At 48.3% G+C, this 26,921-nt stretch overlaps 1 protein-coding gene across 1 annotated transcript in view; it reads right to left on the minus strand.

Annotated features, from left to right (window-relative positions):
- The window catches only part of LOC105276444 (neuroligin-4, X-linked), a 161,856-nt gene that overhangs the window by 93,682 nt on the left and 41,253 nt on the right, over window positions 1-26,921 (minus strand). The window contains exon 2 of the mRNA XM_011334050.2: window positions 5,951-5,994. The gene's annotated coding sequence lies outside the window, so the exon portion shown is untranslated. The remainder of the gene's footprint in view (window positions 1-5,950; window positions 5,995-26,921) is intronic.

Below are 26,921 nucleotides of genomic sequence, written 5' to 3' on the forward strand. Positions count from 1 at the left end.
AAATAGTTTCGGCGAACATGCGCCCGTATTATTTCCCATAATTAATTTGAAACTCGACCGTGCTATCGAGTCGAGAGTTATCTCGCGCCACGGAGAGGGAAACGAATACATTTTGCGCGGAATCCGCAAAAGTGTTTTATCAGCCGCACTACTCGGTATTCGGAATCGGTGGCCGGGCCCGTTCGAACCCCCGCTCGGAGAACTACAAATGCGGTAGGTGCATCCGGGCGAACCGTGTGTCGAAGTCATTACGACGTCGCGTATTCCGCGATGTATCGCGGTGGAACCGCGAGAGAAACCCGGAAACCCCCATCTAACGTTGATGCGTCTGGCAGCCTGACGAGGTCGCAAATTCCCGTGGAGCGTGCATTCCGTTCTAAAACAGAAACGGCTGCGTATTGCTTAGAGTTTAGAGAGAGCCGCAGGGTGAGGACGGGGTAAAGGGGAGAGAGTCACGTCGACGGCAGAAATTTACGACGGAAAGAACCCCCCGCGTGGCCATGCTCAATAGAGTTGTAAGGAGGTTACGACTGCAGTAAAGTCCGATCAATTTCGTTTCGTTGTTCCCCGCGTAACGCCGCGAAGGGCATAGGTATACGTAGCACGGCGCCAGTTACCCAACTCCGATCCCTTCGGGGCTGGGTATCCGCCGCTAAATCGAACGGAACGTTCAAGTGCCGGTCCATGCGGGTTTTGTGTAGGAGGTAATGGCTGGGCGATCGGTAAATGAGTCGCTTATTTCGGCGGCGCCGAAATGGAGAGCACAGGACCACGGAGCAAATTTAGCTCGCGCGATTATCATACATCGCACATCCGTCGTCCATCCATTCATCTCCCCGTAACGCGCTAGCAGACTCCGATTCTCGTCCTCGCGAATAACGCGCGGCTAGTTATTACCTCCCCGTCGCTCTCGAGACTCGAGACGGTCGTGGTTGATCTCGTTATCGTTGCAGAACGTAACGTTATTCGCGTTTAAACGCGAAACCTCGTTGCGTTCGGCGTGTCGTGCAATTTCCCGTGCCACTTGTCAAATTCGTCGTAAGCACAAATCCCGCCGAGTGCAAGGCGCCCGTTTTCCCGGCGCATATTGCAAACACCAGCAAAGGAACCATCCCCCGGCATTCCCGGGATCGACGAGTTGAATTTAAAGTTTCTTTACATTGGGCCGCACGAAAGAGCGCTATTTTAAGACACGTACGTGCCGCAGAAAGCGCCGCGCCACTTTCAGACCTCGCGAGGGAGGTTGCCGCCGGCTCTTAACGCGGCCGATTGCACCGTCGTCGTGGAAACGAATAAAAACGTGGCGCCAATCCTTTCGTTAAATGCTCCCTTTCGCCCGGGGACGAATTTCCTGCCGTGAGGCGCGGCTCGTATATAAAGGGGCGGTTCGGGTTCTCGCGCCCTCGCAAATCTCTCGCGCGCTACCCTGCCTCTTCCCCTGGCTGTGGCTCGCGGAAATTCGATTCGGTCGCGCGCGAACGCGTCCGGAACGTCAACGGGGAAAAAAGGGGCGAGCACCCTCCGGGCGTTTAGCCACCGCGTCGATCTACGTGCATAGTTACGCGCGCGCGGCGCGATGATTCATTCGTGTTTACCTGGCCGCGCGAAACTTGGCACGATATACGACGGCGAAGGGTGCCAAGTGTGTGCGCAGACCGCGAAGGATGTATACGCGTCGGTTCGACGTGATGCATCGCGGTTTTACGCGTGACGATAAACGGCCGCCCCCGCGTCGCGTCGGGTTCTTGTCTCGCGAGTAGAGATTATCCGTAATGCCTGCGTAAACTGCACACAGTTTTTATCAGCATCGCCGCCACTACCGGCGAGGAACGTCAACGCGCTTTTCCATTCTCTCTTTTTTTTATTGTTTTTACTGAAACATTGTCGCGACTGGTTTGACGGAGAAACGGAAAGCTGGCATCTTCTCCCGAAAATCACTGCACTACGCCGGCTGATGTAGCAATCTCGGTACTTTCCGGACAAAGCGTCTTTTCTACGGTTACTTCCTGATGTGTCCGTCCACAGGACCATTAGCTCGTAGTAATTTAGCAATTTTATCGTCTCGCGCAAGGTGGGTGCTCTTGAATGTACTACATCGCGCTTGCCTTCACGCGCGATCGTATTACCGTTTGCGAAAGTTTTTACGAATTTATGGGTAGACGAGTGCGATGTTAACGACATTCCCATTAGCAGTTGCCAGCCCTTGAATGGCTCAAGTTAATACAACGACTTAAGTTTGTTCGATAATTACGTTCGTACGTGACAACATATCGAGTTAGCTAAAGGAGTTTCCCCGAGATCAAGTGCTTGATATCGGAGAACTTCTAAAAACACTGACGGGAGGCCCCTGAAGGGCATTCCCTCGTTATAAATTTCATTTTTCACGCGATAGTCGCGCGCGCAATCGATATTCACGGTCCCGGAATTCCTCTCGGTGGAAAATCGACGATCCGCCACGGGGACAACGAGGTAGTTCAACTTCTTTCGCGGAAGAGTCGAGGAAAACGGAAACTCGCGCCAGCCATGAATGAACAAACGCTTCCGGTGTAATCAACATTCGTGTCAGCCATACAACGTTGCATCCTCGAGTAACGCGTTTTTCGCGCGTCGCGACATTAATTTGTTTAATAATTATGATTCGTACATGCATCCGCCACTTTCGTTGATATTCAATTTTTATTAACAGGGGCGAGTGTAAATCTTTGACTTTAACCATTAATTTTAATTTTAATTTTATCATACATATCGATATCCAGCGGAAAGTTGATAATCCTGGAAAAAGTATCTCAAATTCTCCAAATTTCTAAATTTTTCTCACGAAAAGGTCGAGCTCTGAAGTTATTGCAGAAATCAAATGTCAATCTGTGAATTATAGAGCACTTTCCGAGATCGTTACACACGGAATAGTACGTGAGGGATGAACGGTGCGGAACGGTGATGCCGGAGCCGGACCGTGCTAGTCGACGGTGTCTGACCAGTGGCAGGGCGCTACTACTGACTGCGTGAGAAGGTGATCGGAAACCAGGCTGGAAACCGGGTGTAGAGCACGGGAACGAAGTCGATGCGTAGTGTACAGCCCCAGATAGGCAGGGTTGACGGGTGCCGGAAATGAATTACCGTCAACGAGTCTCGGGCATTCGTTGTCGCGCACGTTCGTTGCGGCGCTTCAACAATCGCGCGAGCCCATCTTCTCTGCGATGTAAATGGGCCTCGACAATCGCGAGAACGGGAGGCTGCTGCGCGTATCAGGCCCTCCGACACGTTCCATCGCGAGAGTATAACCGACGGCACGCCGAACGAAATAACAACCGTGGTAAAGTGCAACGCGGAACTCCGTCGCCGTAAGTAGCTTCTGATTACGTACGCTAATGAAGTCTCGCTCGCGTCTACCTCACGCGCGGGTGTCTGCCGCTCGTGTTAATTGCAGATACAGGAATCTAATTGTAAAGTCTGCGTCGGAGAATCGGGGGATTACTTATGGCGGATAAATTATGAAGCGTGAATAACTTTCGGCGGCACTAACTCGGTAACTTGCACTTGCGGATTAATGCGCGCACCGCGAGTTAATCTGAGGGGAGATGTTCGCCACAACACTGGGATAAAGTTAACGCTGAGAGACCTCGCCGTGCTCCAGGAAGCTGCTTCACATTTAGCAGCACTCCGCCGCCCTCTTCTTTCTCACGTCGCGACCGCGCCTTGCTCTCGCGACGTAATTGTCGCGGGACAAATGAACTCTCGCGCGCGTATCTTGCCCCCTCGCAAGAAATTAAAAAAATTTCAGTGGCTCGGCCTCTGACATTCCCTCGCCTGACAAATTTCCACGACAGGGTGACGGGGGTTACGGCTCGTGCTAAGTGCGACCCCGGCATTACGAGAAAAGGGGCGAGAAGAGACGGGGGAGGAAATGGACACTTCGCTAACCGGGACTTTTGGAAAAATTTGAGAGAAGAAATCTCGAGTGCACGAGCAGAACCCTCCGTGGAATTTCAAATACCTTTTCGGCACTCTTTTCGACAGAAAGTGCCTTGTATAACAATCTTGCAACAAGTATAATCTTTTTTATCGCACACGAGACGATAAATTTATTTTATCATGAAAGATAGTGGTATAACGGTGAAATATTTCGCTGGGAGAGCTCCTACGACGTGGATTACACGAATAACGAAGGGCGTGACGTGTTTTCCGGCCGCTTAATATGATAATTGTTGATCCTCGGGACTAACGTGTCGATGGGCGCGTTATGCAAATATGGATCAGACGTCGTGTAATATTTTCATGATGTGGATTTAGTCGACCGCGCAACTAGCCGGCCTGCACGTAGAGAGGATCGTAATGTCGGTTAAACGAGTTTGTCTCGTCCTCCGGCTGTTCGTAAAATTTGCAAATAATTTCGCGACGTCCTCCTCCCGTCGCATCGCGGAAGAATCGCGACAAATCTCGTCGTGTTTAATTGCGCCGACTGTTACTGTTGTAAATTACGCGATTGTTTTATGTTTACGCAAAACGATTTGTGATCGCTTCGGTGATGCACTTAATTCTTGAAGAGATATCTCTAATTTATATGTTGTTAAATTCAATTTGCAAAATGTCAAAAGTGACATTTTTTCATCCTCATTATTGATCAGCATGTATTTTTGACGACCTGCAGCCCAAGATTTTGTCACAGACGCGTGTCACTGATTATCGCGTCAATTATGGATCGGATTAATTCGGAAACTCGCGTTATCATAAATTCGAGCAGGACCGGTCCGAATTAACGTTGATTAAGCGCGAAAACGTTCTCGCAAACGTCATCTCCGGCCTCGTGCTCTCTCACCTTTTATGACATTTTATTATTTCCAATTTCAGCGCGTCAAACAACATGCAGAATATTCCATTTATACGTCGCCGATATTTCATGCCGACCAATTTTTTCGAGGTTGTATAAAACTAAACTTTTCGTGTCGTGACATAGTTATTTACAATGGCCGCGCGAAATTCCAGTGAAATACGCCATACCGAAAAAAAGGAGATGCACGCGAATTCAGAAAATCGTGCCTCCCGCAGTAAATGTTGGATTCGAACGAATGCCGTCGAGGAATGATTCGCGGGATCGACCAAATTCTTCTCTCATTTGTATCGCGTGCATAGCACTCGAATTACGAGTATGTAGCGTTTTACGCACACGCAATACGTAGCATTCTGCGATATTAAATTCCGAAATGGAGGCTTTACATTTTCATCATTTGCACTTTTACCGGGGCGGCTGTGCCTTCAGAACGCGTGAGTGCACCTGGCTTGCAGGAGGTATTTATTATTCCGAGTAATGCTCCCGTATAATTATCGATATATTATTAATATCTTCATAATAATCATCGCGGAAAACAGCTAATACCGAACCGCGAGAGAATTTTCGCGTGATTAATTATAATATAACGCCAGGTTTTCCGGACTGCGCCCGCACGAAGTCGGAGTCGTTTAATTCGTGCGCGCGCGACCACACCGACCGGACAGTCGATCGATGCGATTTTTTTTCCGCGCGTTTCCAGCTTAACTCTTAATCCGCGGATAAGCTTCGCGCACATGTAGCAACACACATTTTCGTATATCCTGCGGACGTATATTTAAATTTTCGCGACTGCGACCAGGTCGCGCGCGCGTCCACGATGGCATTTATTTCGAATAAAAAAAAAGGGAAGCAGCATCGGTTAAATTAATGGAAGCATACAAACGCAGCTGTTAGTAGGTTGTTTAATTTCAACATTCGTGATATCATATTGCAATGCATCGTGTTTCCATGATGCAGTACATTTCATTTTTAAATTTTCGATTCCTAGCTTTTTATTCAGACCGTTCGCGCGGCTGCGACATTGTCTTTTCACGTTGTGCGTTTGTTAATCTTGTTTTGTCGGCGCTTTGTGCTTAAATCGAATTTTATATAATTATATAATTTTACAAAATCTTATCTTACCGATTCTCCGCAGTCCGTAGTGTAGTGTAATTGAATCTCAAAATCTGTAACAATGAGATATGAAACATGTTAATAAATTGTTATACTAATTATAATAATGTTAAATAAATTACAAAAATTCGCAGAATATTTAAAATATATGTATTTTTTGCTGTTAAAATGAAATATGAAATAATATAAGCTATTCTGGAAAAATTCTCATTTGCCAATACAATTAAAGCAGTTTAATTATTGGATTAACATAGATAAAACTCTTCTATCGCTAGAATTTCTATATGAAAAATGCTTCTTATTTTGACGTTGCGATTATGATTTATGACGATATGAACGTACAATGATACGTAAACTCGTCCAGCACAAAAACAGATGGGAAAGAAAATAATCCATCAAAAAATGACATACATTTCGCTCATGTTTCGAGCACGTCTGAAATATGTCCATTTCATGTTAAATTATGTACAAAAATTTACATTCATCTGTATAATATGAAAATTGATGAAACACAACAAGAAATTATATATAGAGACCTTTGCAACCTTGATGCTGTAATAAACTTTGTATTTGCATATTGTAACCGAAACTTGTAGTAACACTTCCGAGTGCTCTGAATAGGTCAAGGAAGATATACCGTGATTAAAAGTTTATATAAAGTTTTCCGGTATTTCAATTTATTCCTCAAGTAGTTAATAAACTGCAATATTTCATAATTACTGATACGTATAACATACAACGTGTCAACAAGTGGCAAACTACGTCCGTGCGAAACGCAAGACGAATCGTCGCAAATATGCAAAAGGCCATGCTGTTACAAAAACAAAAAAAAAGGGAAAGGAAGGACAACACAGAATTATGGCACGTGCATATATATGCACCATTGGAATTCGCAAAAGGATTTTCATTCATCAAGATCCTTTTCTGCGCTGCGGCCGCAGGCAGCCCGACGAATGGACAAAAGGGTTGGAAATATTAATTTATGACCAGGACGAAATTATGCACGCCACTAAATCAGGGGCCACGCTCTTTTGTTCGAAAATTCCGGTCCTGGTCCTGGCGCCTTCAACTGGTAAACCGCCACCACCGTTGAGGAAAGCATCCATCGTCCTTCGCGCGGGAGGTCACACGGCACCGCCGTCGCCTCTCCCGTTCCCTGCCATCCTCCCGGAGGTTTCCCGGACCCGGCATTTACCCTGATTTCAGCGCCCGCCGGTAATTGACTGTCGGCAGGCCCAGGTTAAGATTTGGTGGGCGAGGGACAGCAATTTCGGCTGAATCCAGGACGAGTGAGCGGCGCCGTTTGCCGAAACTTCGGCATGCCACTCAGGAAGCGGAAGATATATCGCGTCTCGCGTGCGACAAAGGGGACATCCCCGCACGGGAAGGGACGGAAAAACACGGCGAGAAAAATCATCCGTGTCGGGGGAATTCTCGCGGATCCCCATTCTCGAATGTGTATAATTTTTCACGTACGCGGATCAGCCCTTCAAAAATACCATTTTTTCTCTCGCTCTTTTTTTTATTTAGATTCCCTCCGTGCCTCGAAGTGGTCAATCTGTTATTCCTGACGTAAGATATCTCTCGCGTGAGAGCGCACGCTCGCGATACGTTTCGAGCACCGTCCCGGACGCCGTTCCGGGTTCGGATGCGCACGTTTCAGGTTTAATTTTGACGTATGATCGGTAGCACGAGATGCGACTGCGATCGTAATGCCTCACGCCGCTTAACTCTCCGCATTTTGCTCCACCGGCGCGCAAAACGCTATTGCAGGATTTATGCTAGGCAACCTCACGCTTGAACGGGGCTGGCATTAACTATTCTAATCTACGTTGTAATTTATCGGCGGACGCCGGTACGTATCCGCGACGTTAACTCCCGGTGAAGTATCAGGGTGTTTACAGCGTCATCCGCGCGAGCTCAGAACGCAATCTCGCGCCTCCTTCATTCGCGAGAAATTGAGCATAAACTTGGAGTAATTACCTGTTTCCGTGGCGGCGAAAAGAGGAAAGAAAAAAGAGAGAGAAAAAGAGTACTGCGGGATTACGCATTTTTTATTCATACTCGAGCATTGGTTCAGATACGCGTCGTCCCGCTGTCGCCGGCGAGACTATGAGAACGCGCTGCATTAGGCTGATGGAAGAAATTTGACATCGTGCACGATAAGTCGCACTGGGTAACGAGCATTCCCCGTCACCGGGGGTTTCCAATCATTTTATGCAAATCGACGGCCAGCCAGGAGAGCCATTCGTCGGCAGGCGAGCGTCTTTTAATGGCATCGGTATCACCATTATTGAGTACACAGCGGATCGTTAAGCCGACCAAGCTGTAAAGAAGATTATACTTCAGCCGGTTGATCCAGTTAGCACGCATCACGCCGTTTCGTCCGCCGTGAATCCGCATCTGTCCGCTGCGCTTTAAAGCGACCCTCTCGCGCGTGCAGAATCGCGCAAATGTCATTAGCAACGCTGCCGGGATGGGGGTTGAACTTGGAACGGGACTCGAGATAAACGTTGTGCCACCGACTCGAGGAGAATCCAAAACTTCCAGATTCGTGGCATCCTGAGGAATCTTCCCGTGGGAACCGACGTAAGAATCGCGCGCGCGCGATTTGCGAGTTTCCGCGTCGTTCGCGCCTCGAATCCGCGCCTAAACTTCCTGAATCAGAGAAAAACCGATCGCACTTACCATACGCCCATCCATGCATCCATCCATCCACGCTTACCACCCCCGCGCGCCGAGGCTCTTATTGTCACGCCCGACTCCCCACGGTAATGTGTTAAGTCAGGTATTATTCCGCCAAGCCGCATAAATCCCCCTGCGGAATACATTACGGTCGGTTGTAATGCGGTGAGGCGGGAATAATGCGATTTGCATAGAATAATTCCCGCGCAATATGCACTCGTTCGGCAGTGTCGTTTCCCTTTTTGTCAGTGAAAAAAGACGTCGCGGCACGGACCGCCGCGACCCGCGTTAAACGAAATCTCCACTCGGAGCTCCCGTAAACGCCCGCCCGCGCGTATCGTAATGTACATCGGTGTGCAATGTATTCGATGACACAAGAAACACGTCGTTCTATGCGAGAATAATTGCCCGCGCCCCTCCGCCACCCCGCCGCTCGGAATATCCCGAGTAATGTCTTTTATTTATGAGCTCTCCGCTCGCGAGTTCCGCGTACTTCCGTGATCCGCCGTTTTTATTCGGCATCGATCCGGTTTTACATTCGCGCACGCAGTTCTCCGGGATTCGCCGGCGGTTCTTCATGGCAAACGTGAAAATTGTTTGTGGGATTAACATTAGAGTTTCTTGCGGCCGCGCGAATCCCTCCAATCTCTCTCTTTCTAATTCTGTCGGTAAATGTTTAGCATAAATGCATAAGATTCTCAATGCTAATGTACAGTTATGTAAATTTAAGATTCCTTTAGAAAATATTCATTGCGATTTGTGAGCCGTACTGTATCATTAATTACAGTGCATCATTAAATCGAGGAAAATTTAGTTGTCAATTTTCATGAAAAAGGGATCTCTCTCTCTCTCTCTCTCTCTCTCTCTTTCTCTTCCATTTTGTCGTTCATCATTATTATAATTTACTTCTCTCGTTACATCAGTCCCGACAAAGACCGCCGGCGTATTAGCCGGATAATGTTTCGCGTTTATTGTTATAGCAGTCGAAGAAGTACATGAAAATGAATATTAACGATTCTCATTATCGGCAAAGTGATATGCAGGTGCCACTGCGAAATTTCATGTACGAAATATCAGCGATCGAAAATGCTGTTAGCAAGAGTAATCGAAATACGATACTCCATGGAGTAATAAAGCCAGAGCAATTACACAAACATCAAATTGTACATAATGAATGCATCAACAATACGAGCCGTTGTCGCGGTATGTTATTATGCGCTTTTTCGGCAGAATCGCGCAGCTCTCGCGACATCGACCGTTATTCGGCGCATAGAGATAATTTTGTAACGGGCGTCAAAATATTTTTCCATCTGCGCCCGCGTATGGTGCAATATTCCCATGTTGCAATCTGCAATTTTATATTTGCACACTGCGTCCTACAATTTACCTCGTCATCTCGTCCGTTTGCAATGTTCCGAACAAACAGCGGGGGAATTTTGTTGCACGCATTGTGTACGCTTAATTACTGCGCCGGTTAAATACATGACACTTTATTTTAATATTCAACGTCTCTCGATGTGGAAATGCACTTTTCACATATACGCAAGCGTCAATGTTATCACGTTGCTTAATGGTCCCATCGTTCTGGCAAATTCGCAAGCGAAAGGAAAAATTCCACAGAGTGACAAGAAGAAATTTCACACATAAATTAAAACAATTAAAAATTATCGACAAACAGATACACATAAAATCAAAAGAGAACTCATTACCTTCCATCGATTATCTATAAAAAAAGGAAAATAATTAAATCTCGGTAAAGTTAAATTAATATTCTCTACACGCGTGCGTTATTCCATTATCCGACAATTGTGATTATACGATGTCCTGTTTTCTTCTTCCGCAACGATAAATCGCAAAAACACTCGTAACAACGATGCGAGACTAGCCAATAACTCGATCGTGATTGGGAAATCACACATATATGTGCATGCATAGCTCAGCAAGATGGCTCGAAATTGTCCAGGTGAGGTGGTTTACGCGGCCCGGGATATCGGGTAGGTGGATTTTTCACTTTTTTCTTTAGAAAGAGTCGGGGGAAGGCGCAGATGAGTCAGTAATTTACCTCGCATCGCGTCAATTTGCATTACAAATTAAAGTGCGGTGGAAGATTCCAAGACACCGTATACATACGGCGACAAAATCGCGTCGGCGAGCGATGTACGCTGCACGGAATTAAGTCCGGACGTTAAAAGCGGAGCGGGTGCGGCAATAAGAGATTTACATAGTAAAGTCGCTCGTATTACCGGCGCCGCGCCGGTGTTCCGTAGGCCCATGCCATGTTACTGCATGGAGTTGTCTGATATTTACATTGCTATTAACATCCAACGCGGGTGCCACGAAGTCCACTCTTGGTGACGTAACAGGGTGCACACTCGTTAATTCGCCGCTAACAGCTGCGCTAGCACGACGTTTTGCATCATGTCACCCCCGCGATGGGGCCATTCTGTATTTTTTTTTAGCACGGATCGCGGCCGGCGCAAGTTGTAAAGTCCGGACAGGCGCGCAAAAGCCATTGCTCGTGATCCTCGTTATCGGAAAATATTTAACTGACTAATAATATAATATACACCGCCGCGTGTATTCGGCAATTTTCATGTTCTCCGAGCGTAATAATTTGCTTCGTTTGCCTCGAGAATATCCCCACGTGTCGCGCAAAAAAAAGCGATGATATCATAATGCTTCGCCGATCGTAATTAATACTATTATTGGCGTGTATATTACTTTAATCGGAGCAAAGTAAAATATTGCCTCATTCACTGATCACGGCAGTTTGCGTTTCGGTATTCGCGCCATCCGCGGCGAGCGTATCGCTCGGATACTGCCCCCATAAATTCATAACTTTTTCACAAAGGGTGCTTTTAACTCCCGGGCGTAATTGAATTACTCGCGTAATTAATTTCGGAGTTGCGCGCAAACGGGCCGATAACTATCCGAAAAATATGGGGATAGTTTTCATCGAACGCGAGAGAAAATAACGAGCGAAATAAGAGACGGCGGCGTCGCCGGCGTCAGTGCCGGCGTCAGCGTCGCCAACGCTGGCGATGTCGCTGGAGGGTGGCAACAGGCTCCCTCAGTACCACGCGAATTGTCACGTACGCGTGTTGGCACTCACGCTCCTATTTACGCAACGGGTGTAACGACATAATTGTCATTACGCGCGTAATAGTCGCGCGACAATTAGGCGCCACGTGCCGCAGTCAAAACGCGCGTTTCCTCTATGATGCGCGTCGCGGCTATAATTTAATATACTCCACGCGGGAAGAGACGCAAGTATATTCGCAATGCCGAGACTTAATTCTCTCCGGGCCCTCGAGACTTTCGTAATCCAGCAGGGAATGCCGGGATCGATTGCAACACTAAAGAACCGCAAGATTCGCGCGTATCTGGAATCCTTACTCGCTGAATTTTGCGTTCGCAAAACGAGGGCGCAAAATGACGCGGCAGAAATCCTGGGCGCAATATCGGCAGGGAACAGGGACAAGTCATCGAATAAATCATCGAGATTAATTCCTCAGGAGTGAGTACCGCCTTCTGGGACTTAAAACGGTATCACGGACGTGCTTTGTCAAGACGTAATAAACGTGCTCCCTTACAGCGAGCGGCGATATTAAAAAAGATATTACAAAAGCATAGGGTCTCTCCCCCGCGTGCCTCCGCAGACGAATCTCCATACGCAGATCTATTACGTGCGATCGATGCGTACACGCTGCAGACGGCAACTCTGGAGGAGGGGTGTACACGTTGACGTTTAATTCGCTGGTGCAATGACGGCGCGACGATTGCTATTGCCATTAATAATTTCACAACAGTTCCCCGCAGCCTCTTGATACGTCGGACGGCATTCACGAGCACGTCGCTCGCAAGTACGCCCGCTGAATTAACATGATAAAAGAGGAGCCCGGACAATACACTCGTCCGCGCTGTCCCCTTAATTAAATTACGACAATTAATTTCGGAGTGTCATTTAGCGAGCTTCCCCGAATATGTTCCGGCGAGCAGCTGATTTGCGCCGCGCCGCGGCGAGGCGATTGTGGTGCGTCGCGACGCGTGAAACTATGACGCTGAGCACGTCAAAAAATGTAGTAAATAACGAAAATTGCGCGCATTACGCTGCAATTAACACGCGTAGCGACAGACATCGTATCAGAGGCGGTGACGTGTAATTTTCGTCGGTTGCGCGTTTAGCAATCGCGAGCGTAACGTGGTAACGTCTCGCCACGTCCTGCGAAACGCACTCCGGCGCCTCGCGCTGTGATAGAAATTTATTAGCTCTCCCATGGAAAGTTTTAATAGTTGGATATATTTGAGATTTATTAGCACACAAAGTATGCTCCCGTGGAGCGGCTTTTACGACGACACAATCGCGCGCCCGTACGCCACTAATAATGAGCTACCAATTTGTGCGTGACACACCGAAAAAGGAGACTGCTGCGCGCCGGAAGCGACGCGATTAATTAATCGAGAGCTACGAATCGCGCGAAAGAGGCGACGCTTTAAAATAACTTTTAATACGGCCGCGCGCGCCGCAGAGAGGAAGATGAATGAACGGCCCGGGAAAAAGTGCGCTCTAAGCATTGACTCAAAGATAAAAGAGCCTTTTGCATAATTTTTAATTATCGCGACGCGGAGGCCATCCAGTCGCACGCGTATCGCGAGCCGCGTATCTGGTATAATTACGATGCGTAATGTGTTTCGCGATAGTTTGCCGCGTCGGAGAGTCATTCGGAATCTAATATTAATTTTCAGCTTGTCGCTTGCGCGAGTGAGAGCGAGGGAGAGAGAAGAGAGAGGGGGGGGGGAGAGACTGAGCGAGTGCATATAGTTTAATCAAAAGTTTGCCGCGCGGAGCGTGCTAATATTTTACTAATGAAATATCGCGAATCTCGCCGAGTGTCTCGAAATTGTGAGCATCATACGTTTAAATCTACGCTGACGAGCCGTCAGCACGGGGACGTTTCTCGTACATTTCCAATGCGAGCACCTCTCCTGGCTCTCTCGATGGTACGTAGTGCACTTGCGAACGAACGCGCGATATCGCGTGACGTGGAGTTTCCGGCAGTCAATACATGTCCCGTATTTTTTCGGAAATCTATAATCGTTCACCTCTCAAGGATAATTTGCTGGCTTGGCCGACTGCGTTAAATGACCGCGAGAGAATCCATCGCTGGAAAAAGGAATCTGAACACCGTTTCCTTTTTCTGATTTTTCTGATCATTGGCTTGCGAGAGAGTCATCCGCGCCATTCCCCATTAGCTAAAACATTCCTCCGTAATATCATCATGTAATTTCTACCGCGACGCGCGTACGAAAGATTATATTTTACAATATTATCTTGCGCATTCTTCCGTTAATGCGCAAAAGCTCTCTTCGCGAAACTAATTTACAAGATACCGGACCGTATTAAAAGTAACTTAGGATCTTTGCTTCCTCAAAGCGGAGACGGAGCTCTTTGTGCGATACCCCGCGAACGAGAAAGTGCCACCGCTTCAAATATCTCATCCAGTTACGCCCGTCCGTTTTATTTAACGTCGCGCTGCATAAAAAAAGGGAATAAGCAGCGCCGTGAAAGTAATCTGCGAAGGTAATTAACAAATCTCGCGATATTTTAACCACGCCTGTTTTTTTATAATGACACAATTATCATAGCAAATATATATTCTCTTCCCTCCGTTTTATCTCCTCGTTCGCCGTTCACGGGATCCCATGTTAATAACGCAACCGGCTCTTTATCGCTGCCTATTATCACTGACAATGCCACATCATTGTGCGGATAATATTACGTACTTTACCATACGCGAGATACTCGTGCAAGAGACGTCTTGCCGCAATGAGATACGTGCATGTATCGATCGCACGGAGAATCGAAACACTGCTGCTGAGACAGAGCGTTCCTAAGTAGACATATAGGAAGCACGAGAGCGTGCGATTATGTATCTTTCTGATAAAGTACATACCCGAAGTGGAACGTGCAAGCTCGATTATCTGAGAAAATATTCGAGCTCAGGAAGAAGTTTGGTGATTACGACAAGTTTGGCGGGTCTGATTAAAAGTCCGTCGGAATTAGCGCGACGAGAGAGAGAGATCACACAGGCGGCATGTGATAAAAGTTAATGACTTCATTACGCGAAGGACGCTTTTGCAACTAGACATGTTCCTTCCGAAAATATTTTCCTCGTACAGATTTCCAGTTAGCATTTCGTGTTTCAAACAGCTCCACTCGTGTCGAAATCATTCTCTCGCTCTCATGAAGGGCTGTAAACTGCATTATATCGTACATTATATTATACAACAGCTGTTTATTGGCACTCTCGTGAATTGCCTCACCGTTCCGTGATCGAAATTTCGGACGAGAACTCAATCATCCCCGCAACATCAGGAACGTATTTTCCACCATTGTATATATTGCCGCACAATGACCATTCTCAGAAATCGCCTCGTTCTTCGTTCATGCATCCCTCCGCACGTTGCATTTTTAGTACCTTCATAAAAAGATTCCTACATGTATCTCTCATCAGTCATTTCAAACGCTTTCGCATCATGAGCCAGCTTTGAAAGATTTTGAAATCGTGAACAACTTGAAATTTATTGCGTCGATTCCAAAAGAACGTTTTTTCGCGAAATCGGGACGCGAGTAGATAAAGAGATCTTACAATCGTGTTACAAATTTATACGATGGTGCAGTTGACGATTGCCTCGCGTGGATTGAGAAGGCAGCCTACGCGAGAGAGAAAACGAGAGAGACACGAGCCGCCGGAATCGCCGTCGTCAACGGAAATCGTGTGCCCGGCATCGCGTCGTTACCCCTTCAATTCCGCGAGATTAGATCCTACGACGAACGAGAGTCGAGGTCGACGCGGGTTCAGATCGCAAAGGATCAGACAATCGCACGGGCTCGGCAGCGACGATCCACGATCCACGATCGGAATCCGACGTAAAATTCGACAGGTACAATGGCGACGACAGAACGCTAACGGAACGTTGGGGGCAAACGGGGAATTTCGCGAGGCGCGCTTGCGAACCTGCTCTGAACCCGACCCGACCTGAACCGACCCGATAAAGAGCCCGAGGCGAGCGTTCCTTTGATGCAGTTCCTGAAGAGGTTTTCATGCGCGCAAAGAGAGAGAGAGAGCGAAAGAGAACGGGAGAGAGACAGAGGATGAGTGAGGAGTGAGAAAGGCAGAGAGGGCACGAATTGGCGAGCGGGCGAAATCGACGCTGTGCTGGTACATGGTACATGTGTGCGCGCGCGTGTTTATTCGCGAACGTGTGAGTACGTGAGGTAGACGGCTGTCGGGATGAACGGTTGGTCAATGGCATGGTAGTAATCTCGGCTTTTCGCATCGCAGTGCCAGATTTGTAATGAGAATCTTGGCAGCTGTAACCGGACCAGCGCGTCAGCGATTAAACCGCCCTCCGTTCCGCGTGCATTACGTTCGCGCTTCGTTCCCCGCGCCTCGTCCCGTCGTTTATTTAAAGCCTTATTATTTCGCTGCAAGATAAAACAGCCCGCCGAGATACAGTGGAACGGAACACCGCGGAGAAATAAAGTCTCGGGGTCAAGGCACCCGAAGGCAGAGATGAAGGAGATAATTTAGACCCGAAGAAGAATCAAATAATTTCTTCTTCCATCCTCCTGCCTCTCCCTTCTCGGTCCTTGGAGGCGGAGTGCGAGAAAAAGTTTCCGCGCGACCCATTCGTATTAAAAAGGCGCGACGGCTCGAATTAGCATCTCCCCGGTTTCGACTTGTTCCTGCTAATTGCCGGACACGCTGGCAATGGCCCGTGTCGCATTTCCGTCGCGATTTCTCGCCGGTCTCATTTACCAGCGCCGGAGGAAGAGTAAGACGTTGTCGAGCATATATCGCGAGGAGCGCGCAAGCCGTAACGTTGCGACACCTTCGAGCGTTTAAGAATTCCCCTGTGCGAGCAGGAAAGCAGAGTCGTTCAAACTTCGAGACAAGATTTCAGTTCCTGAAAGTCAATTACGCGGCAGCCAGGTAAAAAAAGAAAAGAAAAAGCCACCTCCGCGGTCTACCCCCGTTCCCCTTTTTCTACTGTTCCGCGCGGCTGCCGTCTAACGAAGTTTCTCCGGCCGCAGCGCACACGCCGCGCTCTTGTGCGTAGATTTATTCCTTCGTCGCCCTTATCTCTCGACTGTGTCTCGTCTGGACGCTGTCACGCCACTGAAAGGCGCTAACTTTTCCATTTCGCGGCGAAAGTTCAAAGCGGTTATCGCTGACGATCTGTCCCGCCGTGCACACGAAACAGGGAAATTCCACGTCACCGCGCGAGGATCTGATAACGCTATCCAGCATTTGCGGCAATTTATCATAACGACAAAACAATCGTACGTGGCGCACATGCCCATCAAGAAGTTTTAGTGAACTTCATTATTATCCGTTCCGTCAGCGGACCAATCGATTGACGTCGCTCGTGTTCACGCGCGTTGTCCGCGTTTAAATTGATCGCGCCGAGCTGAAAATTGACGCGAAATGGAAAGCATAATGTTTTATTGGATCCAACCGTGGAGATCCACGAATTGAACGAAATTTTATCGATCCGTTCGCGAGCAATTCTCATCATTTTACCGGGAGGAGCGACGTGATTCGCCTCGCGAGTCTCTTCAGGTCAACGCCGCAGCGTGACTGTGCACAAGGGTCGACAATCGAGCCTGCGGATAATTGATATCGAGGGCGCCGGCTTGTCGCGGCCCAATTGACGGTCGAAACGGGGTGGATACGGCGGACAAAGAGATGGAGATAAACTCGTCGAGGGACGCGCGGTATTACTGACGAGAGCGTGCGGCAACGCGCGCAGAGGGACAGAATCTGTCCACGCTCGCTCTTGCATTCTCTCTCTCTCTCTCTCTCTTCTTGTCCGTCCATGTCTCTTTCCCATCCTCCCTCTCACATCACTAAATGCAGCGGGTATCAGCTTCCGGGCTTATCGCGAATTAAGCGGCTTAAACGCGTTTATTCTAAGCGAGTGCTGAACCCGAACGAGCGGTTCTCCAAAATCCCGATCCTTTGTAAGACATCCCTCTGCAGTGGATGATGGAATTCTTTGCCGATCTCCTCGCGTCACGCTCCATACCCTCCTGTTGCCCTCTGGTCAGCCACATTTCCGTCGCTTGTACTCGCTCGCTTCTCGCTTTTCGTGCTTGCGGCGAGTCGACGCGGATGTAGTTTTCCCAAGGCGCGCCGACTCTCCGTTTTTCCACGAGACTCCTCGGCATTTTTTCCCAGACGGAGTTCGCATTAATTCGCACAATTGAGAAGACTGTAGAGAGATGTAAGGAGAAGACTCCTCTTTTCCCGTCGCGCGTGCAAACTTAATTACGCCGCCCATCGCTCGCTATGAGGATTGCACTCGCGCACTTGCACTCGGCAGGGAGCTTTTTCTTGCCGCTCTCGCCGTAACTCGGGCACGTTTTGCCGATCTCTCGGAATCGAGCGAGGACCGTGTGCTTCTTGCACTCGCGTTACGTTACATCCCGCCCGAGGGAAGAAGTAAACGGCGCGGATTAGTATCGGGTATTCTCGCGGCGCGCGAAACCGATATTCGAGGTTTCCGCGCGAGGTTGTTAGCCGCGGGGGCGCGGTTGGATAATCCCGGAAATTTCGGTGAAACGACTGCAATAAGCTCGCGCCGGATGTAATTGCACGTACGTCTATATGCGCGAGCGCGGGAATGCCCGTAAATTTCGCCGGCGGCTTTAAATCGCGGTACAGCGAGTCGTGAGTCAATTAACAGAACTTTAAGAGCAATGCGCGCGCTTTTACGCGCCGCCATCGCCGCGTGTAAACTAAATAAAGCTTGGATTATGCGCGTGTGCGCGGGTGTATCTCACTGCTCCGGAACTGCCGTCAGTTTGCTGCAACAGTTTTCGTAATAGTTCGTATCAACGGACGTCTTTCCACGTGCATATTTCGAGAAGGGATTAATCTCCTAGTCCAGATAGCAAATTTTGCAACACCAGGAAACTTTATTTAACATAATGTAATATAATATTCTTTTGAATATTATTTTGCACAGATGAAATTTCCGCCAGATAATAGCTATATGCAGGGTGAGGCACCTAAAACAGGCCACCTGAATATCTCGGCTGTTATTGGTGATAGAAAAAAATGTGTCAGACCAAACTTGCATGGTTTCGAGGAACACATAATTTGTCCTAAATAGTTTTTTATTAGGTGGACGCGTAGAGGTCATATGAAGGTCAACTTCGTTTTTTTTAATGGTATGATATGTTTTTTTACGTACCATCTAGTAGAGCGTTTGAAGATGCGCACATTGATCTACGGGTCAAAATCATTCAAGGTCACTGAAGGCCAACTGCAAGGGAAAATAATTTACTTTATATTGCCTAGAGTTCTCTGTTATTAAAAATACTGTAAACTCAGAAATGAAAAAGTTCTAGCCCTTAGAAATTTTTTCTTTTCCGAGAAGTTCTGAGCTGATGATATCATTATTTTTTATATTGCCTAGAGTTCTCTGCTATTGAAAATACCGTAAACTCAGAAACGAAAAAGTTCTAGCACTTAGAAATTTGAGCCTTCAGTGACCTTGAATGATTTTGACCCGTAGATCAATGTGCGCATCTTCAAACGCTCTACTAGATGGTACGTAAAAAAACATATATCATTTAAAAAAACGAAGTTGACCTTCATATGACCTCTACGCGTCCACCTAATAAAAAACTATTAGAACAAATTATGTGTCCCTCGAAACCATGCAAGTTTGATCTGACACATTTTTTTCTATCACCAATAACAGCCGAGATATTCAGGTGGCCTGTGTTAGGTGCCTCACCCTGTATGTTTATTCCTAAAAAGGAAATAAAGAATCGAGCGATATCTCATAGCGCTCGTTAGAGCGATTGCCAAGTTGTTTTGAATTTCGACGATCTCTGAAGAAATCCTGAGAGAAAGAGAAAAAGAGAGACAGACAGACAGAGACAGAGAAAAAGAGAGAGAGAGAGAGGGAAGTTGAGCGAGCCTGCCGCCCTCGCTTCACGAAATTCCGCACGTTGATGCAATCACGGGCGACCGCTTTTGAAGGACCTCAACCTCGTCTCGAATCTCCATATTCCATTTTAATGGCGCTCTCGAGGGCTCGACAGCTGCACACGCCTATATATTATACGTATATGTATTCCTAGCTGCGCGTAGGATTTAATTCGAGCACCGATCTAGAAAGTATTCTGCCGCTCTCTCGCTCAACCCTGCGTCTCCCGCGCCGGAAGCGGGACTCGATTCCGCTTCGACAAGAATGGCCAAGGATACGTAGAACTCTTAAAAATGATTGGGCGCCGTAAGAGCACCCGTTGCACGCTTACTGGCGATATCGTACCGGAGCTGATGGAATAGAATGGATTTTCTACGTGATATAACCGGTCGTCCTTACGGCACTCGAGCGGAGAGCGAACGAGAATGAAAGAGGAGAGAGAGAGAGAGAGAGAGAGAGACCATCCCGAGCCCCGAAGCTCGACCGACCGTCTTAAGATAAGATTTACATGAGAACATCAATCGGAAATATTTCCGTAGTTTATAACCGGCTTAGTCCTGCCAGTGGATGGCGGTTGTGAGTGCGACTCCGGCAATTCCCGGCTATGATGCACGGCGACGTTTCCATCTCCAACCAAGGGTTTACATTCCCATACGTTACACGCTCGCACCCCTCGCGCGCGTGTTTAAATCTGGATTAAGATCTCCAGCTGGCACACGCGACGCTCTTTTGTTACTTGTCGTCCCCATCTCGCGCGAGTCTCGAATTCGGTTGCGGACGCAGCTTCCGGATACATTCGTGAGAGAGGAAAAGATGGCACTCGGTACTTTGTTTGACCAATAAGAAGCGAATTTTATTCTATGCCGCATCTTCATTGGTCGTTCTCGTTCCTCCGGAGAGTTGCGAAATTGCGATCAGCAAACGACGTCGTTCCCCCTCGTCGTTTGTTTTAAATAAATGCACCCGCGTTTTGCATAATGACAGTCATCCACGCATAGTCGAGTCGATATCACCGCAATTAAACGCGACCGAACATTACATCGCGATTCATGGGACGGGGTGTAATACCGGGCAAAGGCGCCCTTTTGCACTTATATCACGAATACATGTATTCCACGACTTGCAGCCCGATATTCGACCATTCCGCGGGGCGTGTACAGAGCGATAGATCATTTCCGGACGTTATTACAAAATGTAAACGTTATCCACGGAACAGCGATAACGGGAATTACTATGCGAGCGCCGAACATTATCGCGACCGCTGCGTTGGCGTGCGAGAGGGCGAGCGGAAAAAAAGAATACCAAGAGAGAGAAAGAGAGAGAGGGAGGAAAAAAGGGAATGAAAAAAAGCACGAGGCAATCGGAAGTCCCGACCGGCTCTGATTTTACGGCACCACGCGATAACGTCATTCCCGTGAAAATCGCAAGCTGCGCCACCGCAGACCTGCAGTTTCCGCGCGGTAATCCTTACGAGTGGATTACAAAGAAGAGCTCGCACGGAGTGCTGCGACCTTCCCCAACCCCCATTCTTTCCGCGGGATTACGGGATTCCGTGACGTGATCTACGTAAATCCGTCGCACGCGCTGTACGTACTAGGTGTATGTTGTGCATGTGTGTGTGTGTGTGTGTGTGTGTGTGTATACAGAGGTGATGAAATCTCCGTCGAACCTGTTATCGCGGGCATTAACCGGGGCCAGGGTTCGGCGTATTAATCCCTCAGGATGACCAGAGATGCCCGATTCCGGCGGAAGGGTGGCGCCGAGTGCCGGGAGTGCGGAACTCTCACGTGCTGCATAATTAAAATATGAATATCAAGCTCGTCGTGCCTTTACGCGCGCGGTCACCATCATCATCGGAAATGCGGATGAGCTCGCGACGGGTTATCTACGTGGTGATCCCTTCCGGTTCTCGGCTGCGCATTAATGCACCCCAAGCCACCATACACACGTGTGTGCACGTCGATGCGCGGTCAAATGCGGATCTCATATTGCGGCAGTTCTTAGGGGAATGGAAAGCGTTAACGCGACCGGTCTTATCTCTTAATCAAGCTGCGATTCCATTATAACGAGTGCTCTCTCGCGCGCGCGGTGCCTCTCCCTCGATGATAACACAACGCCTGGCCAGATTCGGACGTCTCTCGCTGGATATTGCGGTCGTTAGGTGAGATCAGCAGGATCTGCGTATTAGTCTTCGTGAGGTGAAGTGTTGGCGGGGGGTAGGATGGAACGAAGGGTAGGATGGTAAGTGGGCGAAGGAGCGAAGGAGCGAGCGAGCCGGGATAAGCCAGCCAGCCAGGTGCGGCAGGGGGATGAAACTTCCGCACCTGTATAACGGTCTATATACTTGGACTCTCGTTATACGTATTACGAGGGCACGTAGTGCCAGCTCTCGGTTTGCAGCGGCACGCCCGTATGCGGCTCACGTGCCTGGATGGATTTTGCATGTTTGACCCGGGGCTACGTCGCGGGAACGTGGCGGCAAACGGGCGTCTCGTTTCCGGTTACGGTGCGCAGGTGCATCTCGAGATGCAGCGCGTGGCGTCTTATCGCGAGGATTCGCTCCTTTCTCCTCCTCCTTCTGCTTGCGCTCTATATACCCCACTGTATATCTCCGTCCTATCCGGCTCTTGTCGTTCCGGCAGGCGAGTCGCGTAACAACGATCGGATGGACAATCGCCGGCACCGAATGCTTGCTCCACCTAATCACTTCCGCATGACTCGCCAGTCATAATACACGACCATCCACGATCACGGGATATTGCACTTATGTGCGACGAGCTGCTCCGACGTGCGGCATACCGCCAGCGAAGCCAGCGAAGCCAGCTACCTCCCGAGCCACTCGAGACCTCACGAGTGGCTTGTAAATTTTCTCGTGGATATTACATGCGCAAAGCTTTTATAAAATGGATAAACGTGGGCATCGCCTCCTCGCCCGATTAATAAATTTCGGAAAAATAAACGCTCGCGAAACCTTTGATGAAAATGGAAAATAGTGTGTCGTTCCGAAATCAATCTGGAATATCAATACACATCATCGGTATATATATTTAATATATTTAGGTAATACCCTTTGAATTCGCCGTCATCAAACTCTCATTTCGCGCCTATAAATTTTCATCTCTCTATCTTCTTTTTCTCTCTCTTTCGCACTCACTTACGAGTCGCTTACGAGTGCGTATTCCTGTCAATCCGTGCGCTTCGAATCACGCACGTCCCTCGTGCATGTCATGTCAAATCGTGGTGAGATTGGTTACGCACACACGCGCTTTATGCAAAACCATCCGACGCGCACCTGAAGCGATCGCGATTGCAGTAGACGCGCGCGCGCTGCGACCGCATATTGCTTTTTCGTCCGTTCGCTTCCCGGTGAAATTTTAATTGTCCGTTCAATCAACGCGCGATTCCGCTTTTTCTTTCACGAGCAATATTATCCTATTATAAAGCCGTTGAAAACATTTGACTGGCGAACGTTGTCATGATATAAAAACAAAACCACCATCTGTTTGGTGATCCTTCACGGTCGGCGGAAAAAAACGGTAAGATCATAATTGCAAAATAACATTTTTTTCTGTTCTATCTTTGAACTTCATTAGCTCGCTCTGACGACTCTTGCAATTCGATTACAAGCAGAATCGATTCGAGAGATGAAAACAGTTATCAATTAAAAGTTTGAATACATGTAGTGACCAAGTTAAATTGCATGAAGAAACTTGAACCGCGAGTGCAAATCTCTGAATCCTCTTGCCAATTTTTCAGGTTTCAGATAGTTGAGAATAATTTTGCAACATGTACGGTACAACATAAGTGTAAGAATTGGGGACGAGTCGACAGTGCGTTTCGAATATCTGTTTGTCTATAAATTATTCATACGCGCTTAATATCGCGTACGAATTACGAGAAGCTATGGGCCGCGCCGCAATCACGATTGCAATTGCGCGATTGCGTTTGTTATCGCCGCCGTAGCCCTCTCAATTTTCAATTTGAATACAGTTCACTCGCAGTGGCCGACATTAATAAATCCAGATTACGGACGGTGAGCGAACTCGCCGGGATTTATAAGTTTAATGCCGTTGGAAACATCGATATTAGACTTATAAATTCACCGTTTAATGACGATGCATGCAGCGAACAGCGAGATAATCCCAGCCCGTCACACGATACTCATCAGGATGCCGAGGATCATAAATGGCGCGTGCTCGTTCAACGACAATTTTCAGCCGGCCATAAATGTCATTTAATCGTTTTGAACTATCCTACATGTCTCGTTTTTCACGTGGATATTTTATGCAATCTTCCTCCCGACAATCTTACGTTTAATCTCGCGTTCGTGGATAACGCATCACGCGTGAAATCATCACGTTAAACACATCGCCAAGTGATTCAAGCGTCGCTGATGGACCGATTGATGGAGCGACCGTCAAGGTGTTTAAAGGGACGGTGACTCGTGCATTAAGCAACAGGAATGTTCAAATCACGAGCAGATTCCGGCATTAAGTTTGGTTTACCGTAAATTAGAAGAGAACTTGGGCGGCGACGCTCGCCGGTTCTCGCAGTTTCGCCCCGAGGGCAACGAAATGCATAAGCTCGCGATGCCTTCCTCCCCCAGTTCCCCTCCTCTTCCCTTCGCTCCGGCCCTTCGTCCTTCGCTATCGCCGCGTCGACTTATAATTAAAAAGTTAAATTGAAATTGCTTTCGCGTAACCGCTTCGCTCTGTGGTAGGATGCGGCGTATTAAATCGGAACTTGCTCTTCCCGATGAATGTGTGCGCGCGACAGCTCGCAGCGCGAATGCGTATCGCGCGAGGAACGCGCGACGTTGTCGCTCCCGGGTGAAAAAGAACTCCCCGAGATGCGTCAGAGTTCGCTATCAATGCGGCGGGGTTGCAATCACTCACGCGCTCGCAACGCGATTGCAGTTACGCGACGCTCGCGTGCCCGAACACGCTCCATTTTTAGTGCCGTTAATTTTTCGGCGAGCCAGGAATAACGACAAAAATAGCGTTTCTTCAGATAAAACATCCTCGTCTCCGAGAGAATAGATCTGACACAATGGTTCGCAGCTTTAGTTTTCAGTTCGAAATTTTTCACGCGAACAACAATCTGTTGTGTAGATTCCCACCGAGTGATGGAGAAAAATGAGAGGCGAAAATGGGAAAGGCTGAAAGTGCCAGTATTTCATTTTTGTTTACACTTCTCTCTTTTTTCTCTCGAGACTGCACTGCGCGTGGCATCGTCGAAGTTTCGAGGAAAGATCGTTTAACAATGTCGTGAATATACATTTAACGACAGCAGAGTCTTCAGGATAAGCGGTTGTTGAATGGCGAACAGGAGCGAGATGTTCGCGTAATGAGATATTGAAAACGTTTGTTCCGTCTGTGTACTTTGGTCGCGAGATGTAGGATAAATAATAAAATACAAAAATAATCGACGTTGAACACGGGAGACGAGGGAATTGAATATGCCAGATGACAGGTAGGTAGGAAAATATTCCTTCTGTCGTCGTTAGAGAAGAAGACGCGCATTCCAATGCAATTTGTTTCCTGTTGTCACGACTTTTCTGAATCGCGACGTTTTCGAGCAGGAATCGTGGGCTGATTTTTATTTTAAAGCTCGAGGTGATCGCTCGCGTAGCGCGCTGCGACGTCACGTTTATTATTTAACCATTCGCGTCCTATCGAAACCGAGCCTCTCGAAAATACGAGTTCGCGGGAACATTGTGGACGAAAGAGCCTCGCTTTTGCGCGCGACGCGTCCGTTGCGCGTATATCAAGTTGCAATAATTTTGTCTAGACGGAAAAAAAAACGGGAAACAAAGCGAAGATCGAAATGTGTATGCACGCGCGTCCTACATCAATGCAGTCGCAAATCCGTCGATTGTCAAGCGGCAAGGGTGGATATAAAAAACAACCGCGATGGAAAAACGACTCGATTTCGGATGCGCGATCGTAATGGAAATTCGGGCGAACGTCTAGTAAAGTTTATCGGGATTTGAACGGGGATTTCGCGGGAACGATGTAAAAGCGGGTTAAGCAGATATCCAGCGATGGCAGAAATACGAAGCGCCGAGTACAACGGGAACTGGCGCTTCCCGAATGGCGTGCAATTAAGCATCCGTCGTGTAATTTCGCGAAATTATCCGTTGTCCGGCGATGCGTGAGCAGCCCGGGCGATATCATATCTCTTTGACGAGACGGAGATGCAGATAGGTATCCTCGACGATAAGAGAAAGAGAAAGAGATAGTGAGAGAAAGGTATATCGCGTACATAAGCAGAGGGAAGAAGATAAATCGCCGGCGCAATATATCATGCGTCAAAGGCGAGAGCAATATTTTCCTCGCGTCGAAACGGGACCAGAAAACTCGTCACTCTCCGCTCGGTATGCCGAGTCGAAAATAAACTCACGCTTGGCGCGCGTTTTTCCCTTTTTCGGCCGGGCCACTACCTGCGGTGGGTGACGAGACAGGGCGGGTTCCTCCCCTGTGCAGTGCGGTGCAGTGAAAATCCTGCGAGCGTCGCTCGTTCTCGCGCGGCGCGGAAAAATGAACGAGTTGCAACCGCGCCGGCGATCAAATTCCCGCGTTTATCCGCGTGCGCGCGCGATCCGTTCCGCTCTGCTCCGCTCCGCGACGATTTTCGTTCTGTAATCAAGACACACTGTTTAATGACCGCGTGTCACACGATACCGGCCGCGCGGAACAGCCGCAACGGTGGTGCACTTTTTATTATTACCTCGGTACCCGGACGTTATCACCAGCCCGGTAATTGGAGACCGGAGAGGCTCGCGTTCCTGCCGAGTTTCGAATTCGTCCAATTCCCTTAGCGTCACGCTGCACACAATCGGTCCTGCGACGGAAAAAATCACTTGATACGTCTGGCATTAAGTACTCGACGGCGATGTTTCTTGATTTGCAAGTTTCGCACGCAGGTCGCGTTGGCTCGCGATTCCACCGAACGAGCAACATCGTTTCCTACATTGTTGCCGCGGAGCATCGATTCTCGTTGCAGTTTCCATTAGTATTTTCCACACGCACCGCCTCACGCGCGCTCACCTAATTTTCCAAAGAGCTCGGCAGCGCCGGTAAATTACTGGTGTGGCAAGAGTGTGGCCTCCCTCTCCTTCTTCCTCTCTCTCTCTCTGCATCTCCTCTGCCCGGGCGGATGCATAAATGGATTTCAATTAATGCGTTGCTTCTCCACTGGCGTAACTTTATTGGACGGAACGTCTCGAGCCGCGTACGGCCAGCACTCGGAACTATATAAGCTCTCTCCCTCTCTCTCTGCCTCTCTT

This window comes from Ooceraea biroi, chromosome 6 (genome assembly GCF_003672135.1).
Source record: "Ooceraea biroi isolate clonal line C1 chromosome 6, Obir_v5.4, whole genome shotgun sequence".
Taxonomy (NCBI): domain Eukaryota; kingdom Metazoa; phylum Arthropoda; class Insecta; order Hymenoptera; family Formicidae; genus Ooceraea; species Ooceraea biroi.